This window comes from Schistocerca americana, chromosome 2 (genome assembly GCF_021461395.2).
Source record: "Schistocerca americana isolate TAMUIC-IGC-003095 chromosome 2, iqSchAmer2.1, whole genome shotgun sequence".
NCBI lineage: Eukaryota > Metazoa > Arthropoda > Insecta > Orthoptera > Acrididae > Schistocerca > Schistocerca americana.
In genome coordinates, this window is record NC_060120.1 from 501,936,207 (window position 1) to 501,958,688 (window position 22,482).

The following is a 22,482-nucleotide window of genomic DNA, read 5'->3' on the forward strand; positions in this document are numbered from 1 at the left end:
TCAGCAAAGACATCTTGTTGAGTACTGTTCGACTGTTCGGGATCCACACCATGTCGGATTTAAGTAAGACGTCAAAGCAGTTCAGAGATGTTAATTTTAAATTAACAACAGCCTCAGTTGCAATGTTTACCTAGATTTACCTAGGTTTCAGATGGGATAAACCAACCTTCGTCAGAATAAAAGGAACAAGTACGCATGACACACTATCGTGCATGCGCTCTCGAGGCTATAGCCAGTTCGAGTACAACATCCGTTGCTTCCGTGCTTCGGTCGCGAAGTGGGACCGAGGCTATTTCCCAGATAAGTTATTGCAATATGACGATGTATTACTATATTACAGTTTTTAGTCTTTGACGTTGTCCATTATGGACAAATCGTAATTCCTTTTATTCTGAAGAAGGTTGGGTTATCCCAACTGAAACCTAGATACATCTAGGTAAACGTTGCAACTGAGGCTGTCGTTAATTTAAAATTAATATTTATGCAGATGATGACAGGGCCGAGAAATGATGAAAATATTAAAATTCAGTTCAGAGATAGGCTGCTAGATTTGTTACCGGTAGGTTTGAACAACACGCAAGTATTACGAAACTCAAATGAGTGTGACTGGAGCGAAGGCGACATTGTTTTCGCTTGTTGTTGTTGTGGTCTTCAGTCCTGAGACTGGTTTGATGCAGCTCTCCATGCTACTCTATCCTGTGCAAGCTTCTTCATCTCCCAGTACCTACTGCAACCTACATCCTTCTGAATCTGTTTAGTGTATTCATCTCTTGGTCTCCCTCTACGATTTTTACCCTCCGCGCTGCCCTCCAATACTAAATTGGTGATCCCTTGATGCCTCAGAACATGTCCTACCAACCGGTCCCTTCTTCTTGTCAAGTTGTGCCACAAACCCCTCTTCTCCCCAATTTTATTCAATATCTCCTCATTAGTTATGTGATCTGCCCACCTAATCTTCAGAATTCTTCTTCAGCACCACATTTCGAAAGCTTCTATTCTCTTCTTCTCCAAACCATTTATCGTCCACGTTTCACTTCCATACAAATACTTTCAGAAACGACTTCCTGACACTTAAATCTACACTCGATGGTAACAAATTTCTCTTCTTCAGAAACGCTTTCCTTGCCATTACCAGTCTACATTTTATATCCTCTCTACTTCGACCATCATCAGTGATTTTGCTCCCCAAATAGCAAATCTAATTCCCTCAGCATCACCCGACTTAATTCGACTACATTCCATTATTCTCGTTTTGCTTTTGTTGATGTTCATCTTATATCCTCCTTTCAAGACACTGTCCATTCCGTTCAACTGCTCTTCCAAGTCCTTTGCTGTCTCTGTCCTTTACACTTAAATTTGTCATATCAAAGGTACCATAAATCTCCCCTTCCTCGAACAAGTCCTGACGTGTGTAACGACGTGCTCATCTCGGCTGTGGGGCTAACGGTCTCGCGAGCGCTGGGGAACCCATTTGCCAGCGCAGCCGTGCCGCTTGGCGAGCGACAACTTACGGGTGGACGCTACCGCACAGTAGCACACAGCGCACATGGCGGCGGTCGCGACAGTAAACCGTGCGCCTAATGGCCCCTGGCTGGCAGGCGCCCAGGGCCGCCACAGTACTAAGGAGGCGCCGGCCCTCACATGCATTCTGCAGCAGGGCGGCAATTCACTGTGCGATAAATTCGTCCATTCTCGCTGGCCTCGTAATACAGCAACACTGGACTTCGGCTGCCTCCGGAACTTCCACAGTCTACATATACTCTACCCAAGTGTGTACTGAATATTGTAATACACCATTGCTTCTAGCATGAAGTTTCTGCGAAGTAACATGGTTATAAAACCTAATGCTCGCTTAGCGTTTAAGGGCGTTTTTGAATGCGGGGAATCTCGTTAGAACATCCAGATTTATGTTTTCACAGTTTTGCTAAATGACCTAACTTTCTCAACCCTCCTCCAGTTGAACAAGTGCAGATTCTCTAATGATGATAACTTCGAACAAATATTTAAATTCTGAACTAACTACCTTCCTTATACCTGGATCGTCATACAGAAATTACAAAAAATTAAAGTTTCCTCGTGTGCCGTTTGTTACTTGAATAAAAGCTTTTGTCATTATTGATTAAATATCGAAACTTTGGTACAACACTGAAGTGAATGAAATGCTACATACCATTTTTCCTGATTATGTTGAGAGTTACGGAAGAGGTTCAAAATGGTTCAAATGGCTCTGAGCACTGTGGGACTTAACTTCTGAGGTCATCAGTCCCCTAGACTTAGAACTACTTAAACCTAACTAACCTAAGGACATCACACACATCAATACCCGAGGCAGGATTCGAACCTGCGACCGTAGCGGTCGCGCGGTTCCAGACTGTAGCGCCTAGAACCGCTCGGCCACTCCGGCCGGCTACGGAAGAGGAATTATTACTTAAAATATTACTCAAAAGGGTCCTGTCTCTATCCTAAACTTACTCCACCAATATACAAAAGTTTTTCTGCAAATAAAATACTCTCTTATTAGCAATAAACACACTATGTAGCCGGCCGCTGATGACCTCAGATGTTAAGTTCCATAGTGCCCAGAGCCATCTGAACCATTTGAGCCACACTATGTAGACCTTGTCAATGAAGTTAAGGAATTCTGCTACCTAGGCAGTAAAATAACCAATGACGGACGGAGGAAGGAGGACATCAAAAGCAGACTCGCTATGGCAAAAAAGGCATTTCTGGCCAAGAGAAGTCTACTAATATCAAATACCGGCCTTAATTTGACGAAGAAATTTTTGAGGATGTACGTCTGGAGTACAGCATTGTATGGTAGTGAAACATGGACTGTGGGAAAACCGGAACAGAAGAGAATCGAAGCATTTGAGATGTGGTGCTATAGACGAATGTTGAAAATTAGGTGGACTGATAAAGTAAGGAATGAGGAGGTTCTACGCAGAATCGGAGAGGAAAGGAATATGTGGAAAACACTGATAAGGAGAAGGGACAGGATGATAGGACATCTGCTAAGACATGAGGGAATGACTTCCATGGTACTAGAGGGAGCTGTAGACGGCAAAAACTGTAGAGGAAGACAGAGATTGGAATACGTCAAGCAAATAATTGAGGACGTAGGTTGCAAGTGATACTCTGAGATGACGAGGTTAGCACAGGAAAGGAATTCGTGGCGGGCCGCATCAAACCAGTCAGTAGACTGATGACCAAAAGAAAAAAATGTAGACCCTTAACAGGGAAATGTTTGTAGGTCATTACTGTAGCTGAATTGCCAACATGATGACTTACTACGTCAATGGGCAGAAGTTCAATTCCATGTTAATTTGCTACAGTTCGTTTTATTTTACTTGCTTCCCGTAAAGTATATGTAATACACTCCTGGAAATTGAAATAAGAACACCGTGAATTCATTGTCCCAGGAAGGGGAAACTTTATTGACACATTCCTGGGGTCAGATGCATCACATGATCACACTGACAGAATCACAGGCACATAGACACAGGCAACAGAGCATGCACAATGTCGGCACTAGTACAGTGTATATCCACCTTTCGCAGCAATGCAGGCTGCTATTCTCCCATGGAGACGATCGTAGAGATGCTGGATGTAGTCCTGTGGAACGGCTTGCCATGCCATTTCCACCTGGCGCCTCAGTTGGACCAGCGTTCGTGCTGGACGTGCAGACCGCGTGAGACGACGCTTCATCCAGTCCCAAACATGCTCAATGGGGGACAGATCCGGAGATCTTGCTGGCCAGGGTAGTTGACTTACACCTTCTAGATCACGTTGGGTGGCACGGGATACATGCGGACGTGCATTGTCCTGTTGGAACAGCAAGTTCCCTTGCCGGTCTAGGAATGGTACAACGATGGGTTCGATGACGGTTTGGATGTACCGTGCACTATTCAGTGTCCCCTCGACGATCACCAGTGGTGTACGTCCAGTGTAGGAGATCGATCCCCACACCATGATGCCGGGTGTTGGCCATGTGTGCCTCGGTCGTATGCAGTCCTGATTGTGGCGCTCACCTGCACGGCGCCAAACACGCATACGACCATCATTGGCACCAAGGCAGAAGCGACTCTCATCGCTGAAGACGACACGTCTCCATTCGTCCCTCCATTCACGCCTGTCGCGACACCACTGGAGGCGGGCTGCACGATGTTGGGGCGTGAGCGGAAGACGGCCTAACGGTGTGCGGGACCGTAGCCCAGCTTCATGGAGACGGTTGCGAATGGTCCTCGCCGATACCCCAGGAGCAACAGTGTCCCTAATTTGCTGGGAAGTGGCGGTGCGGTCCCCTACGGCACTGCGTAGGATCCTACGGTCTTGGCGTGAATCCGTGCGTCGCTGCGGTCCGGTCCCAGGTCGACGGGCACGTGCACCTTCCGCCGACCACTGGCGACAACATCGATGTACTGTGGAGACCTCACGCCCCACGTGTTGAGCAATTCGGCGGTACGTCCACCCGGCCTCCCGCATGCCCACTATACGCCCTCGCTCAAAGTCCGTCAACTGCACATACGGTTCACGTCCACGCTGTCGCGGCATGCTACCAGTGTTAAAGACTGCGATGGAGCTCCGTATGCCACGGCAAAGTGGCTGACACTGACGGCGGCGGTGCATAAATGCTGCGCAGCTAGCGCCATTCGACGGCCAACACCGCGGTTCCTGGTGTGTCCGCTGTGCCGTGCATGTGATCATTGCTTGTACAACCCTCTCGCAGTGTCCGGAGCAAGTATGGTGGGTCTGACACACCGGTGTCAATGTGTTCTTTTTTCCATTTCCAGGAGTGTATATGGAAATTTTCCTCTATTCCGATCTTGTGCAGTTAATTTTCCACAGTAGGTGCGACAGTTTTTAGGTTAACGAGGATTACTTGTGGTGGTAAGTGTGATGAAACTGGCGTCAATGTTTGCTGTGAGTTCATTCGTGTGGGTTGGCTCTGACTCCTACAGGTAACTACAGTAACAGTTTTAAAAAGTTCTGCGACTCAAAGGCTAGCAGACTCGCTTTGTCACACTAGACGAATATGCAAGAGACAGAAAAACTATGTCACTCCTGCAACGGACACTCACAGACACCACATCCAAAATAAAATTTATGGGAGAAGTCTCAGAACCATTCGAAATACATTCAGGGATCAGATAATTGATGGTCTCTCACCGCTTCAATTCTAAATGATCTCGGACAAAATTATCAGACAGGGGGAAGAAAAACTAAAAGGCAGCTCGGAAAAATATGTTCACAAACAAGACAATCATAAAATGCTTGGCATTTGCAGATGACCTGGAAATACTCAGCAACAATAGACGTGAAGCACAGAAATACTTACATAAGATCTCTGCCAATACAGATTTAGTGATATCACAGAAAAATCAATACACTGAAAGAAAGATCAACAACACACAAGTCATCCACACAAAACACGGAGAGGGTAAGAGAGTGGATAAAATTCAAGTATCTTGGCATATACGTAAAAGGCAGTCAACATAGAATGAACACAAAAACTTCACAAAGCCTACAACCTGACATGGACACACTACAGTAAGAGAAACGTGTCAAGACAGCCTACTACCAGTAGCACTCTGCTTATCAGAAACGACTAAGGCGGAGCATCAGGCATCACAGAAACAGGAAACATTGAACGTAAAATCCTCAGAAAATTTTTTGGAGCAGTACTCAGGGATGGTATATGGATGAAGAGACTAACCAAAGGTTTATACGAACGCACACACAGGCTTACAGACATGGTCAGAAAACGCCGACAAATATTCTGTGGACACACATATAGAATGAACAGCAACAGACTCACAAAGAGGATTTTTAATGCAGCAAGCAGCTCAATCAACAAAGCCGGTTGGTTTCAAGGAATAGAAGAAGACCTAAAAGGAGCAGGAATCAGAACGGAATCGATAAATGAAAAAGAGAAATTCAGAAACATAGGTTTGCACACAAAATTTGAAGTAAAAAAAAAATGAAGCAACCAGGGAAAAGATTGGCAGAGCAAAGTAAACAGGAACAAAATCGAAGAATGATGAGCTTTTGGGTAGAGTAAAAGAGGAAGGAAACAAGAGCAAATTGAATAATCATATAACATTCGAGTTAAACACTGTCTTAAGGGCAAAAATGTGTAATAATACTAATAATAATAATGGCGATGATAAGGACAATGATGATGATGATGATGATGAATGTGATACTAATAATTACAGTCCTGCAAAAGGGCGAAGATGATCAAAAGCGGATTATTGATTCTACACAATAGCAGCAACACGAAATTTAAGGTTCCCTTACGATTACACTACTGACTTCTGGAAAGGGTGGTGTTACACCCGATGGCCAACCTATTTTGGTACGTGTGAACACACTGATTGTTGATCGCTCAAGAGTAACTCTGTGTAAAAGTGTTCTGGTCACTAGGCTTTAGTTTTCGAGAAAGAGATAATTGTAATGCATGTAATCAATGACTACAAGTGTAATAAGAAATGCCAAGAAAGGAAGGAAAATATATTTGCTTAACAAGAGTGATAGGGCACAAATCGCAGAATATCTGAGTGACCACCATCAAACGTTCATTTCTGAGGAAGAGGATGTGGAACAAAAATGGAAAAAATTCAGAAACATCGTCCAGTACGCCTTAGATAAGTTCGTACCGACTAAGGTCCAAAGCGAGGGGAAAGATCCACCGTGGTATAACAATCATGTACGAAAGGTACTACGGAAACAAAGAAAGCTTCATCGTAGGTTTAAGAGTAGTCGAATCATAGCTGATAAGGAAAAGCTGAACGAAGCGAAAAAGAGCGTAAAGAGAGCAATGAGAGAAGCATTCAACGAATTCGAACATAAAACATTGGCAAACAATCTAAACAAGAACCCTAAAAAGTTTTGGTCATATGTAAAATCGGTAAGCGGATCTAAATCCCCTATTCAGTCACTCGTTGACCACGATGGCACCGAAACAGAGGACGACCGAAGAAAGGCAGAAATACTGAATTCAGTGTTCCGAAACTGTTTCACTGCGGAAAATCGTAACACGGTCCCTGACTTCAGCCGTCGCACGGACGCCAAAATGGAAAATATTGAAATAAACGATATCGGAATTGAAAAACAACTGCTATCACTTAGTAGCGGAAAAGCATCCGGACCAGACGAGATACCCTTAAGATTCTACAGTGATTATGCTAAAGAACTTGCCCCCTTTCTATCAGCAATTTATCGTAGATCGCTGGAAGAACGTAAAGTACCTAGCGACTGGAAGAAAGCGCAGGTCGTTCCCATTTTCAAGAAGGGTCATAAATCAGATGCGAATAATTATAGGCCTATTTCGCTTACGTCAATCTGTTGTAGAATAATGGAACATGTTTTGTGTTCTCGTATTATGACGTTCTTAGATAATACAAATCTCCTTCATCATAACCAACATGGATTCCGCAAACAGAGATCATGTGAAACTCAGCTCGCCCTATTTGCCCAAGAAATTCACAGTGCCGTAGACACTGGCGAGCAGATTGATGCCGTATTCCTGGACTTCAGGAAGGCATTTGATACGGTTCCGCACTTACGTTTAGTGAAAAAAATACGAGCTTACGGAATATCGGACCAGGTTTGTGATTGGATTCAGGATTTCCTAGAAGAAAGAACACAACATGTCATTCTTAACGGTTCAAAATCTGCAGATGTAGAGGTAATTTCGGGAGTACCGCAGGGAAGCGTGATAGGACCTTTATTGTTTACAATATACATAAATGACTTAGTTGACAACATCGGTAGCTCCGTGAGGCTATTTGCAGATGACACGGTTGTCTACAAGAAAGTAGCAACATCAGAAGACTCGTACGTACTCCAGGAGGACCTGCAGAGGATTAATGCATGGTGCGACAGCTGGCAGCTTTCCCTAAACGTAGATAAATGTAATATAATGCGCATACATAGGGGCAGAAATCCATTCCAGTACGATTATGCCATAGGTGGTAAATCATTGGATCCGGTAACGACCGTAAAATACTTAGGAGTTACTATCCGGAGCGATCTGAAGTGGAATGATTACATAAAACAAATAGTGGGAAAAGCAGGCGCCAGGTTGAGATTCATAGGAAGAATTCTAAGAAAATGTGACTCATCGACGAAAGAAGTAGCTTACAAAACGCTTGTTCGTCCGATTCTTGAGTATTGCTCATCAGTATGGGACCCTTACCAGGTTGGATTAATAGAAGAGATAGACATGATCCAGCGAAAAGCAGCGCGATTCGTCATGGGGACATTTAGTCAGCGCGAGAGCGTTACGGAGATGCTGAACAAGCTCCAGTGGCGGACACTTCAAGAAAGGCGTTACGCAATACGGAGAGGTTTATTATCGAAATTACGAGAGAGCACATTCCGGGAAGAGATGGGCAACATATTACTACCGCCCACATATATCTCGCGTAATGATCACAACGAAAAGATCCGAGAAATTAGAGCAAATACGGAGACTTACAAGCAGTCGTTCTTCCCACGCACAATTCGTGAATGGAACAGGGAAGGGGGGATCAGATAGTGGTACAATAAGTACCCTCCGCCACACACCGTAAGGTGGCTCGCGGAGTATAGATGTAGATGTAGATGTAGATAACGTTTTATACTGTCCTTTAGGCAGTCTCTTCCTGCATTTCATTTCGTCAATGCGTCGTGTGGATACGTATCACAAAAGCATTCGAAACATCTGCTGATACGATGCGGTTGCTGCCACCTACATATTTGTGACTCCTATTGCGGTATTGTTCTAAATCAAGCTTTCAGAAGATGTTACAACATTAGATAGGGAGTATTATAAGAGTAGCACTACTTTCTGTTATGTTTTAAGTTTCTGTATTTGTTTAAATGCCCTTTGCAGCGTTAGTGCTGCAAAATGCATCTGAGTACGTAGGTTTTACGTTTACTGAAGTTTAACTAGTATCCCATCTTTGTTTTCAGGTGAGTTACTGAGGAAGAGAGGTCGCCCGGTTGCAGCTGATTCGAAGAAGTCTCGTCCTTGAAACCCGTAAGACATTTTCTGTTAGCGTCTATGTATTTCACATCAGCATATGGCTTTCCGTGCTCTTGCACAAGCATTCTGCACATTGCTTCAATTTTATTCCACAGCGCAGCTGTTTATAAAAAACACAAACTGTGCACCAGCATTTGTTCGAGGCAGTAGCTGTTGTATCTGAACGAAATGATATTTTCTACTGTAGATTATCTGTCTTTATTGTTTTACATGGATTCAAAATGGGATGAAGGACAAATTGTCTTCCATCTGCTTATGTGAGCCACAGTTACAGTATGGAAACGCTACCATACAAGATGATGATGCCTCATGATGACCTGATAGATTTGCGAATTTATAATACATCAATTACTACGCTGTTTGTTTTAGAATGAAGCCTTTTGTGCTTAGAAGTCGACCACAAACAGTCAAACGCTATAAATATAACTAGTTGGAGATTTAATCTCTGAAATAGGATATTTAACAATTGACATCCACACCTACCTCAGCACTAAGGGGGGGGGGGGGAGGGAACGCGCATTTATCGTTAATTTCATGTCTTCGTTGCGGGAACTCTACGAAGTTATGTGAAATGGACCGAAGATACTACTGCAGTAGTGTTGTTAGCAAACGGTACGCAGATTTCTTGGGGACATTGCGGGAAAGTAGTGTGCCTCTGTTAAGGACACCACATAAGAGCCTTCAGTGCTGTATTTTCTAGAGTGCGTTTCTAGTATTCCTGACACTGATCGTGTGTTGATTAAAGACGGTACAGAATCCAGAAACTCACTGTCCGTAACACGTCGATGTAGCCTATACAAACGTGCAACAGGTTTTGTTCAAGTAACGTAAAGTGAATCGTTGAAAGCAAGGTTATTCTCGTGACATTCTGAAGCATAAATTTAGAGAACCAGCCTTCTTGGTGTACTGTGTAAGGAAAGTTTGGTCGGATGTAAAGACATATGGTCATTATACACACCCACTATACGCGAATGGAAATAGGACCGCGTAATAATTATGCGAGGTATCGTGTTTCAAGCACTGTACAGGGGTTGGATTGATACATATGTAACAAATTTATCGTCAGGGATTCTATACAAACTGTTACTCTGGCACGTTGACACGTCCGAGTGCCCCTGTAGCTACATTAAAATCCATACCTCACGAGTTGCTGTACATCACACATCTAGCGGATGGTCATCCCGGTACTGTAGCTGGCTCACAGATCCGGTGTTTCGCAAACCGTCTCCTGAGGCACACTGCTCGGTATGAGGAAGAGGTCAATAAATATAGCGTGCTATCACTGATAGCGTTATGCTCAAATCTAGAGACTGACACAGGAAAGGCTGGACGCCATCAAAACAGTCTGGAGAGTGACTTTTTAGTCATTGCAAATGCTGGGTATATTGAACCCTTCGCTTTAAGCGGGTCGCAAGAGCGGAACACAGCAGCGGTTTTATAATCATCGATGCCCTGTCACGTCGCCACAACTCCTGCCCCTCTCACCAGCCCTCACCCCTTCATCCCCCCGGACGTTCCCTCTGACATGAACACGGCCCGTGTCATGCTTCTGTCCATGTGCAGGCCAAAATTGTCTGCAAAAGGCACCACATCCCTAACAGTCACCACAGTGTGCTCTTTTACATTTGGTTTAATACTCATCTGGTCATTAGACTAAGGATTGCTAGCGTTTTCTGGAAGCGTCCATATCGAATGCAGACAATATCTTTCAAATAAAACGAATAGATTTAACCACAAGTAAATAATATCAATGCCGTTTTGGAAATATCCAGCTATATCAAAACAATATAGAGCAATTTGAATGGATTCCAAATTTAAGCGCAAAAATAGCATGGTAGTTTACTTTTAAAAAATCATCTACGTTATGCCTAACACAGCAAATCGAACCTATTGACAAATATCATCAAATTAATAACATTCCGAAAATGTATGCCACAGTCAACAAAATTAAAAGAGGTTTTAATTAAAAACCTAAGGTGAGAAGTAGGGCAGTATGATTACTGAATTAAGCAAAATTTTATCATCAATCAAGAAATATTTTGACAATCTATTGAATGCTTCTAATCTGGAATAGGCAATGAAAAATCCCAGCAGAAACATTAACAACGATCAAATTCCAGAAATGATATTTTAAGAGGTGTTGGGAAGTATCAGGCATTTAAAAAGAAAAGAAAAGAAAGACAGCTGGGAGTGACGGAATTCCGACTGGTGAGATACTAAAATATGAAGTTAAAGCACTGCATAAATGTTTGGTAATAAAGGTAATCTCAGAAATGTAGAAGGTACCAATAGAATGGAATCATTAACACTCCTAATACTTAAAAAAGGAGACAGGGAAGACATCAGAAACTCTACAGAGATATACTAACAAACTCAGACTAAAGATTATTTCTTGTTTGGTGCTAAAACGCTTGAAACCATACACAGAAAATGTAATCGGCGAGCCGGCCGGAGTGGCCGAGCGGTTCTAGACGCTACAGTCTATGGCCGTGCGACCACTACGGTCGCAGGTTCGAATCCTGCCTCGGGCATAGATGTGTGTGATGTCCTTAGGTTAGTTAGGTTTAAGTAGTTCTAAGTTCGGCGATTACCAAAATGGCTTTCGCAGAAATAGATGCACTGCTGACAATATATTTGTAATCAGAGTAAGAAACGAAAAATCATGCGAATACAAACAAAAAAATACATTACTTGTTCATCGATTTTATGAAAACTCATGACTCCAATGACATACAAAGCCTGTGGAATGTAATGACAGATTTGGAATTTCCAATTAAATTCATAAATATTCATTGCTGATAACATAAACATGTTTTTGATAAATGGAATAAAATCTGACAATTTAAAAAATGGACTAAGATAGGGAAATGCCCTGTCCCCTCTTCTCTTTTATGCAGCCTTGGAGAGAGTTATGAGGAATCTCAGACTAATACCTACTGGGATCCTCGAAAAAATTGAAGTTAAGGTTTTAACATATGCACATGATATAGTGACCACTGGATAAAGTGAAGTAGATGTTAGTAGTTATTTGTGGAGCTCGTAGAAGAAGCATCCAAACTTGGCCTAAAAGTAAATGATCAGAAAACAAAACAGATAAAGGTTCAAAGATGTAGAGATGAAAAAGACAACCAGTCATATCTAATATTCGGCAACTATAAATTTGAAGGAGTGGAACAGTCAAAATTTCTAGGCTAAAAGTAGATGGAACAATATCATACAAAAGTATAAGATACGGGAAAATGCTAATAGAGCCTACTACTCTGTAAGAAAAACTTCTAGAGTCTAAACCACTAACTGAGAAGACTGAAATGAAGTTATATAACACAATTCTCTGACCAGTCCTAACCTATGGATCAGAATCTTGGTGTTTAACTCAAATGGAAGAACATCAGTTACAAGTATTTGAGAATAAATGTTATAAAAAATTTTAATTCTAAACTATAGTAATGAATCACAAAGCTTGGTGCCAAGACACAGCACAGCATTCACATTCTATCACAACAAGCCACAATAATGAGCGTAATGAATTTCAGCAGACTTCAAAAGGGCAGGTCATCAGATAAGAATGAGCAGCATCAAGTGGTTTCCAGAATGGTCGTGGAGAAGTTATTTGGTAAGAGACCAAGCGGGAGACAAGAGAGTACACAGATAAATGGAACTGAAACATTATAAAACAGGATCAGTGTAAATAATTGGCAGGAAGTAGCACAAGATAGAAGTATTTGAAAGCTACATGTGAGTTCAACGCGGGAATTTAGAGCCCCATAGATGCCAAGATGTTGTATGTAGGTAGATAACAGAACACTACAATTTGTCACAAACCAATAAATAATTTACGAGACATCTCGTTTCATTCTTTGGACATAAGATTTAGAAACTATAATTAATAACTCAATGCATTGTGATGGTTAGTTACGTTGCTGCTCAACGATAAAGTTCAGCATTTAATGTTTAGTGCACTTTAGTCTAATTAGAGACTAAGTTTGATTTAATATATTTTCAAGGGAGCTGTTGTGGCATACGTTCGAGATGCTTTCCGGGAAACTGCGAAAAACTATATGAATGATGACCGGACAGGGTTTAAAACTCTGCTCCGCCAATCATATGTCCACTGTTTTCATCTGCACACAGCGTAAGGCGATGTGTAACAGCAGTATCTGCCAGATCTCCAAACGAAATAGTACTACTCCGAAAGTACTTGTCTTCGAAAAATCTGGAAATTTTTATACTGTCTTTATCTAGTAAGTACAAGTACTGAAAAAATACACGCATCAAAAAAGTTTTGCATCAGCTCGGTTCCAGAACGTGTACAGAATATTGGAATATACACTCCTGGAAATTGAAATAAGAACACCGTGAATTCATTGTCCCAGGAAGGGGAAACTTTATTGACACATTCCTGGGGTCAGATACATCACATGATCACACTGACAGAACCACAGGCACATAGACACAGGCAACAGAACATGCACAATGTCGGCACTAGTACAGTGTATATCCACCTTTCGCAGCAATGCAGGCTGCTATTCTCCCATGGAGACGATCGTAGAGACGCTGGATGTAGTCCTGTGGAACGGCTTGCCATGCCATTTCCACCTGGCGCCTCAGTTGGACCAGCGTTCGTGCTGGACGTGCAGACCGCGTGAGACGACGCTTCATCCAGTCCCAAACATGCTCAATGGGGGACAGATCCGGAGATCTTGCTGGCCAGGGTAGTTGACTTACACCTTCTAGAGCACGTTGGGTGGCACGGGATACATGCGGACGTGCATTGTCCTGTTGGAACAGCAAGTTCCTTTGCCGGTCTAGGAATAGTAGAACGATGCGTTCGATGACGGTTTGGATGTACCGTGCACTATTCAGTGTCCCCTCGACGATCACCAGTGGTGTACGGCCAGTGTAGGAGATCGCTCCCCACACCATGATGCCGGGTGTTGGCCCTGTGTGCCTCGGTCGTATGCAGTCCTGATTGTGGCGCTCACCTGCACGGCGCCAAACACGCATACGACCATCATTGGCACCAAGGCAGAAGCGACTCTCATCGCTGAAGACGACACGTCTCCATTCGTCCCTCCATTCACGCCTGTCGCGACACCACTGGAGGCAGGCTGCACGATGTTGGGGCGTGAGCGGAAGACGGCCTAACGGTGTGCGGGACCGTAGCCCAGCTTCATGGAGACGGTTGCGAATGGTCCTCGCCGATACCCCAGGAGCAACAGTGTCCCTAATTTGCTGGGAAGTGGCGGTGCGGTCCCCTACGGCACTGCGTAGGATCCTACGGTCTTGGCGTGCATCCGTGCGTCGCTGCGGTCCGGTCCCAGGTCGACGGGCACGTGCACCTTCCGCCGACCACTGGCGACAACATCGATGTACTGTGGAGACCTCACGCCCCACGTGTTGAGCAATTCGGCGGTACGTCCACCCGGCCTCCCGCATGCCCACTATACGCCCTCGCTCAAAGTCCGTCAACTGCACATACGGTTCACGTCCACGCTGTCGCGGCATGCTACCAGTGTTAAAGACTGCGATGTAGCTCCGTATGCCACGGCAAACTGGCCGACACTGACGGCGGCGGTGCACAAATGCTGCGCAGCTAGCGCCATTCGACGGCCAACACCGCGGTTCCTGGTGTGTCCGCTGTGCCGTGCGTGTGATCATTGCTTGTACAGCCCTCTCGCAGTGTCCGGAGCAAGTATGGTGGGTCTGACACACCGGTGTCAATGTGTTCTTTTTTCCATTTCCAGGAGTGTAGATCAACATAATTTCCACCCTTATTATTGCTCATGAAAATCACACATTGCACGTCGTACCACCATACAGCGAGATCTTCAGAGACGGTGATCCACATTGCTGTGCATACCGGCACCTCTAATACCCAGTAGCATGCCCTCTTGCATTGATGCATGCCTGTATTCGTCGTGGCATACCATCCATAAGTTCATCAAGGCGCTGTTGAACCAGATTGTCCCACTCCTCAACGGCGATTCGACATAGATCCCTCAGAGTGGTTGGTGAGTGACATCGTCCATAAACAGCCCTTTTCAATGTATCCCAGGCATGTCCGATAGGGTTCATGTCTGGAGAACTTTCTGGCCACCCTAGTCGAGCGACGTCGTTATCCTGAAGGAAGTCATTCACAAGATGTGCACGATGGCGGCGCGAATTGTCGTCCATGAAGACGAATGCCTCGCCAATATGCTGCCAATATAGTTGCATTGTCGGTCGCAGGATGGCATTCATGTATCGCACAGTCGTTATGGCGCCTTCCATGACCACCAGCGGCGTACGTCAGCCCCACATAATGTCACCCCAAAACAGCAGGGAACCTTCACCTTGCTGCACTCGCTGGACAGTGTGTCTAAGGGGTTCAGCCTGATCAGGTTCCGCCAAACACGTCTCCGACGATTGTCTGGCTGAAGGCATATGCGACATTTATCGGTGAAGAGAACGTGATGCCAATCTTGAGCGGTTCATTCGTCATGTTGTCGGTACCATCTGCACAGCGCTGCATGGTGTCGTGGTTGCAAAGATGGACCTCGCCAGGGACGTTGGGCACCATGTACAGTTTGAGTAGTAACACGACGTTCTGTGCCTGCACGAAAAGTATTATTCAACATGGTGGCATTGGTGTCAGAGTTCCTCCGAGCCATAATACATAGGTAGCGGTCATCCACTGCAGTAGTAGCCCTTGGGCGGCCTGAGAAATGAATGTCATCGACAGTTCCTGTCTCTCTGTATCTCTTACATGTCCGAACAACATCGCTTTGGTTCATTCCGAGACGCCTGGACACTTCGCTTGTTGAGAGCCCTTCCTAGCACAAAGTAATAACGCGGACGCGATCAAACCGCGGTATTGACCGCCTAGGCATGGTTGAAATACGGACAACACGAGCCGTGTACCTCTTTCCTGCTAGAATGACTGGATCTGATCGGCTGTCGGACCCCTTCCGTCTAATAGGCGCTACTCATGCGTGGTTGTTTACGTTTTTGGGCGGGTTTAGTAACATCTCTGAACATTCAAAGGGACTGTGACTGTGATACAATATCCACAGTCAACGTCTACTTTCAGGAGCTCTGGGAACCGTTGTGACGCAAAACTTTTTTTGATGTGTGTGCAATATGTGATCAAAAGTATCCGGACACCTGGTTAAAAATGTCTTACAAGTAATGCTGGAATTCAGTATGCTGTTGACCCACCTTTAGCCTTGATGACAGCTTCCACTCTCGCAGGCATACGTTCAGACAGGTGCTGGAAGGTTTCTTGGGGAATAGCAGCCCATTCTTCACTCAGTGCTGCACTGAGGAGAGGTATCGATGTCGCTTGGTGAGGCCTGGCAAGAAGTCGGCGTTCCTAAACATCCCAAAGGTGTTCTATAGGATTCGCGTCAGGACTCTGTGTAACCACTCCGCGACAGGCCGTGCATTATGAACAGGCGATCGATCGTGTTGAAAGATGCAGTCACCATCCCCAAGTTGCTCGGTGTGAAGCAAGAAGGTGCTTAAAACATCAGTGTATGCCTGTGCTGTGATAGTGCCACGCAAAATAACAAGGGGTGCAAGCCCCGTCGATGAAGAACACGACCACACCATAACACCACCGCCTCTGAATTTTACTGTTGGTTCAAATGGTTCAAATGGCTCTGAGCACTATGGGACTTAACATCTGAGGTCATCAGTCCCCTAGAACTCAGAACTACTTAAACCTAACTAATCTAAGGACATCACACACATCCATGCCCGAGGCAGGATTCGAATCTGCGACCGTGGCGGCGCGCGGTTCCAGACTCAAGAGCCTAGAACCGCTCGGCCACACCGGCCGGCTTTACTGTTGGTACTACACACGCTGGCAGATGACGTTCACCGGGCATTCGCCATACCCACACCCTGCCGTCGGATCGCCACTTTATGTACCGTGATTCGTCACTCCACACGTTTCTCCACTGTTCAATCGTCCAATGTTTACGCTCCATACACCAAGGGAGGCGTCGTTTGGCATTTACCGGCGTGATGTGTGGCTTATAAGCAATCGCTCGACCATGAAATCCAAATTTTCTCACCACCCGCCAGTCATAGTACTTGCAGTGGATCCTGATGCAGTTTGGAATTGCTTTGTGATGGTCTGGATAGATGTCTGCCTATTACACATTACGACTCTCTTCAACTGTCGGCGGTCTCTGTCAGTCAACAGACGAGGTCCGCCTATAAGCTTTTGCGCTGTACGTGTCCCTTCACGTTTCCACTTCACCGTCACATCGAAAACAGTGGACCTAGGAATGTTTAGCAGTGTGGAAATCTCGCGTACAGACGTATGACACAAGTGGCATCCAATCACCTGACCACGTTCGAAGTCCGTGAGTTCCGCCGGGACCCATTCTGCTCTCTCAGGATGTCTAATGACTGTTGAGGTCGTTGATATAGTGTATCCGGAAGCAGGAGGCAGCACAATGCACCTAATATGAAAAACGTATTGGGGGTGTCCGGATACTTTTGATCACATAGTGTACTAAGAATTTGACATGTGCAGAAGCAAATACTCAATTCGTCAATTTAGAATACAGCTGCATAAAATAAGACCAGCTAGAAGTATTGGCGACGAAACAATATTTCCATCTTAGTACCGGAAGCTTGAATTAACTCTCACTGTTGAAGTGGTACAGTAGTTGTACGTTTGCACCACAGTGACACGAAAGCTTTTTAACAGAGGAAACATAGGCTTTCAGGCCTGCGAGTGACTTTCGAGTGGACTGTAAAGAACCTACATAATTAGGCCTTGAACATGGGTTTTATACCTATAAAACATCACTTGCGAGAAGTGTTACTCTTCTGCTTTAATCTCAAGAGATCTGCCGAGGAAAGCAATCACTTGTTAGTGGAAGCGTATGAAAAACATGCTCTGTCGGAAACAACTTGCAAACGTTAATTTCAATGACGTAAGGACAACGGTTTGGAGGTGAGTGACAAAATGCGTTCTGGTCGGTGTGGTGTACCAAGAGCCGCTGCAGCCGTCTCAGATGGTGAATTCTGAACGATAGGCAGCACATTTACCGAATATGAATCTCTCTCGTAAAGATAAACGTCCGCAATATGCTTAGAAACATGACAACGCCAAACTGCTAAATATCAATGCAAAACCACATCTTGAAAATCGAGTTCAGGAAACCTAGAAGGGCCCCATCCGCCGTATTCACAAGGCAGTGCTCCTTCCGATTACCATTTGTTTCAGTAGGTACCGCATGGTCTTTCTGAACAACTCTTCATATCTCTTAACTATCTCGAAAACTGGCTCAATGAATAGATCAGCTCAAAGGAACCTGAGTTTCTTTATTTTCTTTATAGAGGAACACATTTGCTGAAGGAAAGTGGGAAAAGGCTGTTGCTGCCTGAGAACACTACTTCCAATTAATTATCTTATAATATTCATCTAAAAAATGTTGTGGCAAACAAACAGCGAGATTTAATTCGTTATTTGGTCGCATTAGGTTTCAGTGCCAACGGCCTTGCCGCAGTGGTAACACCGATTCCTGTCAGATCAAAGTTAAGCGCTTCGAGCTGGGCTAGCACTTGAATGGGTCACCATCCGGTCTGCCGAGCGCTGTTGTCAAGCGGGGTGCACTCAGCCCATGTGATGCAAACTGAGGAGCTACTTGATTGAGAAGTAGCGGCTCCGGACTCGGAAACTGCCATACGGCCAGGAGAGCGGTGTGCTGAATACATGACCCTCCATACCCGCATCCAGTGACGCCTATGGGCTGAGGCTGACACGACGCCCGGTCGGTATCATTGGGCCTTCATGGTCTGTTCGGGAGGAGTTTAGTATTAGGTCTCAGTGTCGTTCACCATCGCTACAAGGTGATTACAGTTCCTATTACGGGCTTCGAAGTGTTATTTCGGAGACAGTCGATTATGTTTTGATAAAAAAAATGCATAGTTTGGATGTAAAAATGTAAAATAAGTTTGAACATCTGATCACTTTCAATCTCCCGCTTCACGTTACGCACACAGCTAACTCTGACCTGTGTGTTCTACCACGAGCCCATAGCTTAGGCACTGTTTCCAATACTCGTCGTAGGATTTTCTTCTACGTGACGAAGGACGTCCTCTTCAAATTCGACAGTGCGGCGTGTTCGTGGAGCGTCACACTAAACTGTCCTAGTTGCTAACGTACCACTTTCTTGCAGCCGTTATTGCAGTCTGAAGAAAATGGTATGTGACACCGTAATCACAACGGGGACTGACCACGCCGCCCTATTCTCAGTTTTTGTACGTACCGTGAAACGGGAGACTTAAAAGTGACCCAGATCTGCAATCTTATTTTATATCCAAACGGTGCATTTCCAGTTCTGTTCAAAATATTCAGGAACTTCGTCATTTTACGCCAATGGTATGTTGCAGCGAAATGCGGATGGCATCCCTACACAAGCCTGTGTTTAATGTGTAACTGCCGGAAGTGGCATTGTTGTATGTCTCTTCAGTGCTGTACTGAGCAGAACGTTGCGTCAAACTGTTTGAGAATTTCGAGATCGCAGAGTTAGAGGAGCAACGCGTCTGCATTAAATTTCACGTGAAACTCAGGAAAACCTTTCCAGAGACACACCAAATAATGTAGGAAGTAAGTGCTTAAGCTGTACTCGGTGTTACGAATGGCCGAATGGAAGTTAAAGATGACCCTCGGTCAGAACACCGTTCGACGTCTACCGACGACTTAGAAGGATTAGTTCGTCATGAATTCGTGACACGGGGATAAGCTATTAACCGATTGTACTGTCTGGATGTGCTGCGACGCCTGCGAGAAAACTTGAGAAGGAAACGACCTGAAGGGTGGAGAGGCAATTCATGGCCCTTTCATCACGACAACGCGCCCGCGCATTCATCCTTGTTGGTGCGTGACTACTGCACAAAAAACGAAATCACTGTGTTGCCTCAGCCTCCGTACTCTCCATTCCTGGCTCCTGCGGTCTTTGTTTATTTCCAAAGTTGAAAACCACCGTTGAAAGGAGGAAGATTTGCAATGATAGATGAGATAAAACAAAATTCGCATGCTGCACTTCGCGTTATCCAGCAAGAAGAATAGCAAGACTGCTTCCGGAAGTGGAAACGGCGTTCAGAAGGGAGTATCAATTGTGGAGGAGAGTATTTGGAAGCATACCTTGCACAATAAGTAAAAGGTAAGCGCAGAAAAATTTTGTGGGCGAAGTTCCGGAAGATTTTTGAACAGACTCCTTTCCAAGACTTCAGCTACTAAGTCCTCTCTACAACCCACAGAAGCCCGTAAGATAACTCGTGTAACACCCTGTGTACATCAGCCAATACGTCCATGCATAAACCCCGGTGCTAAACATAGAAACCTAGAGATACTGAATCATTTTCACAGTGCGTATTTATTCCAGTATCGCTTCTCAAAGCTATTTATGGCTGCTCTGAAACAATTGAACAGCCATAGTTAAGTTGCGATATGGTTCAAATGGCTCTGAGCACTATGCGACTTAACTTCTGAGGTCATCAGCCCACTAGAACTGAGAACTACTTAAACCTAACTAACCTAAAGACATCACACACATCCATGCCCGAGGTAGGATTCGAACCTGCGACCGTAGCGGTCGCGCGGTTCTAGACCGAAGCGCCTAGAACCGCTCGGCCACTTCGGCCGGATGTGATATATTAACGAGATGTAACCACGTTTGCAATCTCCTTCTGGGTGACGTAGACACATAAAATGTGACTCATATTTGCGGAAGTGAATTGAGTAGTGTCCTGTTAAGTGAAACGTATGTTATAGCCTACACAGAAGAGAACAAAAAGAAAGAGAAGAACCTAAACTTGTAGCTCCAACTGCTCTAAGGGCTGTGATACCTCGAACAGACGAGCTCTTTCGTCACCTCTATAAAATTTAATTAATGTTTGTCAAATACCAGTACACTGTCAGACTTGTGATTAACTTTTGAATATATTTATATATTCCATTGACATTTTCAGCTGATGGGTATTTTATAAAAACTAATTACAAAACCAAGTATTTACGCAATTTAATAAAAACGGAACCAGAGGACAGAGGCAATATTATATGAGTAGAAGTAAACTTTAGTTTCTGCAGCGTGGACTGAATGCGGATTTGAGGTGTCTATGTTAAGGGAAACACGTTGTATACTACAGAAATGCAAAAGGGGTCATCCATACATTCCGTGAGCGCATTTCACACTCAGATGCCAAGGAAATTAAGAACCAAATTATGGCCGGGTGGAGTGGCCGCGCTGTTAGAGGCGCCATGTTGCGAATCGCGCTGCCCCTCCCGCCGGAGGTCAGAGTCCTCCCTCGAGTGTGTGTGTGTGTGTGTGTGTGTGTGTGTGTGTGTGTGTGTGTGTGTGTGTATTGTCGTTAGTTTAAGTAGTGTGAAAGTCTAGGGACCGACGACCTCAGCAGTTTGGTCCCATAGGAATTCACACACATTTGAACTAAATTATGTCTGTGTTGACACTTTCACATTTTAAGCCCTCACGTCGTTCCCGTCGCTTGTGGGGAACACGCAGCAGCAATTTAATCTTTTCTTAATTCATTGTTTCCTCTGACTGCACTGTACTGGTATCATTCAGCTAAAATATTTTACAATGGTTTTTATTTTTGAACTGCCGCCGTTTATTTGGAGCTGACGGGTATTAGAGACACTTACTAACAAATTTTGTGTCCAATGAAATTTACATCGAACCACTCTCCCGTTGCTTGTATCCCAGAATCGTCGAGCAGAATGAGGAAATATCCTTGTTACTAGGAAATTGTGAGCGAAAGGAAGGATCCAAAAGTTGAACTATAATAGCAATACCACCTCCCCAAGCGCTTAATTTTCTCACTAAACAAGGTGCTAGTTCAGAAATTAGCTTTGAAGAGCGACACATCAGACTCTATGCTGTGCCTGGAATAAAACAGCTTGACAAAGAGCTCTGGGTGCGCCAGCTGTGTTTTGAATTACTGATGAATTTTTGAATAGTTTAAAGTTGTAATGCCCGATCATAGAGTTGAAAGAAATGGATAGGAAGAAAACCCAAAACAGTACGTTTTCTGTCTTCCTCGACAACGTGAATAGCGTCCATGTCCCCATTATTTTATCGCAGATTACTTCTCCGTTTAATAAACCCATCGTCAGTAACATTGTCGTGTGCTCTCACTTAATATGTTGCACATATGTAATTGTAATCTCGGACCATGATGTCTGTCATCTGTTTACCCACTTTTTTTTTCAACGTGCATGTTTCCACCGTGTAGTTATGGAATTTCTCCCAGCTTCTTCTTGCTGACACACAATACCACTGCAAACATTTGCCCAAGTTGCGTGCGTTAGCTGTATTGATCATTCTTACAGGCAAATGATCGATCGAATACTTTTTTATGAATATGTTAGTGCCAGTTTCGTAAGGAAGTGATCTGGAATTTCCAACACCTATTTATCCAAAGGAGCAAGTAAG

At 44.5% G+C, this 22,482-nt stretch overlaps 1 protein-coding gene across 2 annotated transcripts in view; it reads left to right on the forward strand.

The window, feature by feature from the left end:
* Nucleotides 1–22,482, forward strand: part of LOC124595386 (neuromodulin) — a 717,829-nt gene that overhangs the window by 176,166 nt on the left and 519,181 nt on the right. Inside the window, exon 1 of one of the 2 annotated variants that reach the window (XM_047134105.1) lies at nt 8,956–9,022. The exons of the other annotated variant lie outside the window; for it this stretch is intronic. The gene's annotated coding sequence lies outside the window, so the exon portion shown is untranslated. Of the gene's footprint in view, nt 1–8,955; nt 9,023–22,482 lie in introns of those variants that run through there. 2 annotated transcript variants of the gene reach the window in all.